The 6,154-nt window shown below is 33.9% G+C and overlaps 1 long non-coding RNA gene across 1 annotated transcript; it reads right to left on the bottom strand.

The window, feature by feature from the left end:
- Positions 1-355: 355 nt before the first annotated feature.
- LOC113042991 (uncharacterized) lies at positions 356-5,165 on the bottom strand. The gene is made up of 3 exons (XR_003275649.1): positions 4,947-5,165; positions 4,680-4,808; positions 356-3,740 (listed from the first exon to the last, which is right to left on the bottom strand). It is a non-coding gene; the product is annotated as an uncharacterized LOC113042991 (long non-coding RNA).
- Between the last annotated feature and the right edge of the window lie 989 nt (positions 5,166-6,154).

Below are 6,154 nucleotides of genomic sequence, written 5' to 3'. Positions count from 1 at the left end.
GCCACTAGTACGCTTGAAAATAAAACGTGGAGTTTTGAATGAACTTCTGATAATAAAACTTCAATTTCTGCAGCGGAGAAATGTTTCTTTTTCAGTCGCTTTTGACAAGACATGTTGAAATCCTTCGTTTGGTGTCATAATATGATGCTCATATATAGTTGTCAGTCGGATTTAATAGGCGGGATTTATGGTAATTGAGCGTGAGCGTGCACGCGCGTCCCATTTACGACTGATTGGAATTCATTAACACACATTTCACTATCACATCTGACGTTTACGAAGTTTTTGTGAATCAGGAGAAGAGTTTTCGGGAAGTTCTCTTTACGCGCAAATCACTCAGATATTTACTCGTATATTTACGAATGTTTCATGAATGAGACCCAATGTTTTTTGGGCTATTGCTACAAATATACCTGTGCTACTTAGCCTGGTTTTGTGGTCCAGGGTCAGATTTATAATGTCAACTATCTAATTTATCCTAGCTTAAGGTGATGATACACTGGGCAACCTTTTGAGCAATGTTGCTGAGCGATGTTGTTTGTGCACTTGTTGTGTGTACAACTTCACACAACCAGAAAAGATGATTCAAATCTTCTGGTTCATTTTCACAGAAGTTACAGTTTCTTACATCTATTTAAAATCTTTTTCTAAGAAATTATTAGTTGGATAAATCCTATTTATAATTTTAAACTGCATTTCTTTTGTTTTTGGCGGGACTGGGTATTTTAAGTAATCACCTCTAATCTTTTTTATTATCTCCTTACTAAAGTCTTTGAGAATATAGTCTCTTTTGAGAGAGCTTGTTTGGCAGTTAAGTAAACAGTTCCTTATAAACTTGTTACATTTGTAATTTTGCAGATCAATACCATTAATGCAAAGTTGTCTTAAGGAAGAAGTGATTTTGGAATATATTATATCCTGCTTAATTATAGCTACAAGTGATATTGGGAGAGCTTTCACAATCTGTTTAAACTTCTTTTGGGTACAACTATTTGAAATTTGTTACAGAATTCAACATGTTGTAAAACATTTCCTTCCATATCCATGAAGTGGGCAATAGCCCAGACACCTTTAGAGAACCATTCAGAAATAAAAAGAGATTTTCTTTTTACCAAAATATACCTATTATTCCAAATTGGTGTACTGTGTGTTGTGAAATTATGCTTGAATATTAGTTTCCAATACAGAAGGACCTGTTGATGAAAATCTGAAAGATTCATAGGAAGTTCCTTAAAATCAAAATCACATTGGAGAAGAAAACTAATGCTGCCTACCTTTTCAAAAATCTGATTGCGAATATAATACCACAATAAATTTTTATTTTGAATAGTTTTTTAACCATCTAATTTTTAACATGCCATTCATACAATCAAAATCCATTGCTTTACCACCACCATCCTCATAAGATCGAATTAAATCCTGCTTGGCTATATAATGACATTTATTCCGCCATATAAAATCAAAATTTAGTTTGTTGATAGTTTTACCTTTATGGGGTGCTATTGGAAGAGAGTAAGCTGGGTATATTAATCAGGTAAACGGTCCATTTTAGTTAACAATATTCTGCCAAAAATGGAAAGATCTCTTCGTAACCATCTACTTAAAAATTATTTGCAGTTGTCCACATTGTCTTCTATGTTTCGTTTTTCAGAGATCGTTTTGTCTTTAGTCACTATAATACCCAAGTATTTGACTTCTTTTTTTACCTTTATGTTATACAATGATTGTATGGATTGATCATTTAATGGCAATAATTCACATTTATTTAAGTTTAACTGAAGTCCAGAGGCCTTTGAGAAAATATTGATAGCTTGTAATGCTATGGGAATTTGGAATATGTTTTTAAGATACAATGTTGTATCGTCAGCCAACTGACTTATAATTATTTGTTTGCCCATTAAATTCATACCTTCTAACACGCGGTTTTTAATTAAGATTTCTGCAACCATTATAAACAACAAGGGAGAGCTTCCACATCCTTGCCTTATTCCTCTTTCAATATTAAATCTTTTACAGTTCCATGTCCCAGAGACACACAACTATTTACATCAAAATACAGCATATGTATAATCAAAGGCCTTATAAAAATCAAGGAAGAGTCTAAAACCATCATCATCAATTAAATCACTATAGTCTAAAAAATCCATAACAAGTCTGTTATTATGAATGACTCTTCCTTTTATAAAGCCCGACTGGGTCTCACTTATTATGTCTGCTATCCCTTTTTTAAGTCTAGAGGCAATGGATCCTGAAAATATTTTATAATCTGTGTTTAGTAGAGTAATCGGTCTTAAATTGTCTAGTTGCCGCTTGTCTTTCCCCGGCTTTGGGATCAGAGTAATTACGCCCTGTTTCATACTAGTCATCAATTCTTTCCTAACTATACATTCTTTTAGCGCTTCAAATAATATGATTCTCAAATCTTTCCAAAAATAATTATAAGATTAACTGTGAGACCATCTGATCCTGGGGATTTATTTGAAGCCATTTTCTTAAGAACTGCATCCAGTTCCTCTATTCTAAGTTCCAAATCACAAATATTTTTAAAAGATAAATCAATCTGGGGAATTAATGGAGAAAGATTTTGAAAGAGGTTATTAAAGTCTACTTTCGAGAACTGAGAAGAATATAATTTAGAATAAAACATGTAGACTTCATTTTCTATGATTTTTGAGTCTTTCCGTACCTCATCATTTACTAAAAGAGTAGAGATGCAGTTTTTTTGTTGTCGGCTTTTTTATAGATTGAAAAAAATAAGAGGAATTCTTTTCACCTGATTCAATCCATCTCGCTCACGATCTCACAAAAGCTCCCTGTGCTTTGTCAAGATAACTTGTTCTGTAATTCAACTAGTCTGCTTTTTCTTCAGAGGTGTTGCTACAGAATATATGTATTTCTTTTAATAATTTGCTTTCTAACTTTTTTTTTTTTGGCTAGTACTTTACTAAACTGAATACTGATTTCTCGGATTATGAATTTGATGAATTCCCATTTGTTACTATAACTAATAATTGCGTTATCATTTTGGATTTCAGTAATTATTCCTCAGATTTTACTGCAATATTCTTCATTTTGTAATAATTTACCATTAAATTTCCAAAAGCCTTTCCTATATGTTGATTTATCTGTAGGTTCTAAGACTAGTTCTATATAACAGTGATCTGATAAAGGTGCATTTGACATAGTTGTCTTTTTAACATGACTCACTATATTGTCAGTACCCAACCAATAATCAATCCTAGACTTACAGGATCCATTTGGTCTAAACCATGAAAAACCTGTTATTCCTGGGTATATTTTTCTCCAAATGTCGTTAAAATTATTATCAGCCATAAAGTTATTAATTAGAATATTAAATTGAGGTTTACCAACTCTAGCTGGCCACCTATCAAGCCACTCATTTGGAGTCATGTTCCAATCCCCTCCACATAAAATATAATCTTTAGGATATCGACCTTTAAGCTCAGAAATCACCTTTGTTATATCATCTAGCATTGACTTATTTTGGTTATCATTATTATACCCATATACGTTAAACAATATTATGAAAGAACCTTCCATTTTCACTTCAGCTGTCAACCAGTGTCCTTCTGTATCAGTCCGATGTGTGATAACTTCTCCAGGAAAGTTATTGAAGCAAACTGCTACTCCACCGGATCTTGAAGAGCCATGACTGAAAAGGATTTTTCCGCCCCATTGATTCAACCAGAATGATGCATCAGCTTCTGAGGAATGAGTTTCTTGTAAAAAAAAAAAAAAAAACACTGAGATTTCTGCCCTTTACAAAATAAAAATAATGCCTTTCGTTTAACAAGTTCTTTCAAGCCCCTAACTTTTAAAGAACCAAAATGTTTACATTTATCATGAACTAACAAAAATAAAAAAACTTTTTTTTTTTCCCAAGATACTTTTAACCGTGCTGCTAAAATAAGAAAATGTCACAATTTAGAGCTCTCAAACCACTCATGAAATTTCCACCTTTAAAGTCTTATCCTAAAGAAGACAAAGAAGAAAAAAGCTTGTTTCCCCGCCTTTCTTGCTTGATCAACCAATGGCCACAAATGCTCTCGTGCCTCCAAATCCTCTTTGGGTAACATCTCTGCAAAGCTAACACCTTCCTTGCTGCATATTGGCGAGTCTTTGGTTTTCAGCCATACTTCATCCTTCAAATGTCTCAATGCAAACAGGATAATGACTTGCCTGGTGCGGTTATCCTCTCTTTTGCCAAGCGACAACATCCACCGCACGCTCCATGTCTCCTGCATATTCTGGGGCAATTTTCTTCAGTATGGGGATAATGGTCGCCCGGAGGTTTTCATCTTTCTTCTCCTTTAGACCCCTCACACGGAGACACGGCCTCATGCTATATCGTTTCTGTTCCATAACTTTCTTCTTCAATTCTTTGTTTTCCTCCAGTAAATGGCCATTAGCCCTCTCCAATTCCAACACTTTCTTTTTAGTCTCATTTAACTCTTCCGAGTTGAACTGCACAGTTTTGGTTAAACTAGCAATCATGGCGGTGTTCTGGCGGTTTTGCTCTTTAATGTCTTCTAACTGCGACTCAATTCCAGTCACCCGTTTCCCCAACTCCAATATTGCTTCCAAAATATCGTTATTTAAAACTTGGGGATGATCACTCTCAATGTTTGGCGTAGGCTTTTTTTCTTTTAAAGACTTACTTGGAGTTGGCTGTGTCGAGTCTGGTCCGCGTTCCCTCTTACATCCATTGCACAGTAATTCTGCTCACCATCCGTTGACTTTTCTGGATTTGAAGAGGTCGGTGGCTGCAGTATTGCTGGTTTAGGTATCTGTTGAATTTTCATTGTTTCAATTCGGGTGAAGTAAATTAGTTTAAATCATGAAAATCTGCGGTCTTAAAGAGAGCTCTCACAAAAGCGACAGCTTACTCCGCCGCCATCTTGGTACCCCCCCCCCCTTATCATTACCTTTACAGCGAAACCACCTCAACTTCGTAAATCTTCTTTTTCATGGATGCCTGGACTCTACCCTTAATTATGCCACCTGAATGATGATCTACACCAAATACTCTGTTGGATTTAAAAGAATTTAAACCCTTTTTGACCGTCAAGGGTGCATCACTAAAGAAAGACGTGATAGTAAACAAAGTCACAGGTTCGGCCATGGCTCTTTGGCTGTACGGATAGAACGAACGGAGCGCTTGGACCCGGAAGAGGCTAAACGTCACGCGTTACGTCAGACTTAACAACCAAATAGAGTTTTTAAACACTGACAGGAACTTTCAGAGCTGATTCCAAAATTACTGTGTTTATAAAACAACTATGAAAGACTCAGATCACGTATCTTCGCCCCTCACACGCGCGTTTACAGCGCTAAATTAATCATTTTTGCTAATTATTATACATTTACATCATTGTCTGCTTCAGGTACTTCATTTATTATTGTTCATTGAACTGTTTGAAACAAAAAAAAGGTTGCATTTCATTAATAATTAAAAATTAACAAAATAAAATATATAATATAATGGTTTCTATTTTAATATCCTTTAAAATATAATTTATTTCTGTGATGTGCAGCTGTATTTTCAGCATCATTCCTCCAGTCTTCAGTGTCACATGATCTTTAGAAATCAAGAAAATATGATTATTTTTTATTAGAACTATTAATATTGATAGAAGTAAAACATTTATAATGTTGCAAAAATATATATTTAAAATAAATGATGTTCTTTTGAACTTTCTGTTCAGCAAAGAATCATAAAATGTTTCCAGGAAATGTTAAGCAGCAAAACTGTCTTTTATTTTAATAAGAACCATTATTGATAGCTACCCAATATTATTTTGGAATCTGCTACACTTTTTTCAGGATACTTCGATGTATAATTTTTTTTAAAGAACAGCGTTTATTCCAAATATAAATCTCTTCTAACAATATTAATCTTTGATATCACTTCTTATCAATTTAACACATCCTGAATAAAAGATTCTAAAATCTAATAAAGAATACAATTTCTTATATAAAAAAAGAAAGGATAAAAATTTACCGAGTCTCGAACATGCTCCGAAGTGCCGATCTGAAAACTTCGACCAAAGAATGTAAAAAATAACTATTTTTCTCTAATAACTCTATATGAAAGACTCAGGTCACGTATCTAAAAATAAATCGCTATAGTAAA

Source organism: Carassius auratus, chromosome 25 (genome assembly GCF_003368295.1).
Source record: "Carassius auratus strain Wakin chromosome 25, ASM336829v1, whole genome shotgun sequence".
NCBI classification, from domain to species: Eukaryota; Metazoa; Chordata; class Actinopteri; order Cypriniformes; family Cyprinidae; genus Carassius; species Carassius auratus.
This window is presented reverse-complemented; position numbering and strand designations above follow the sequence as displayed.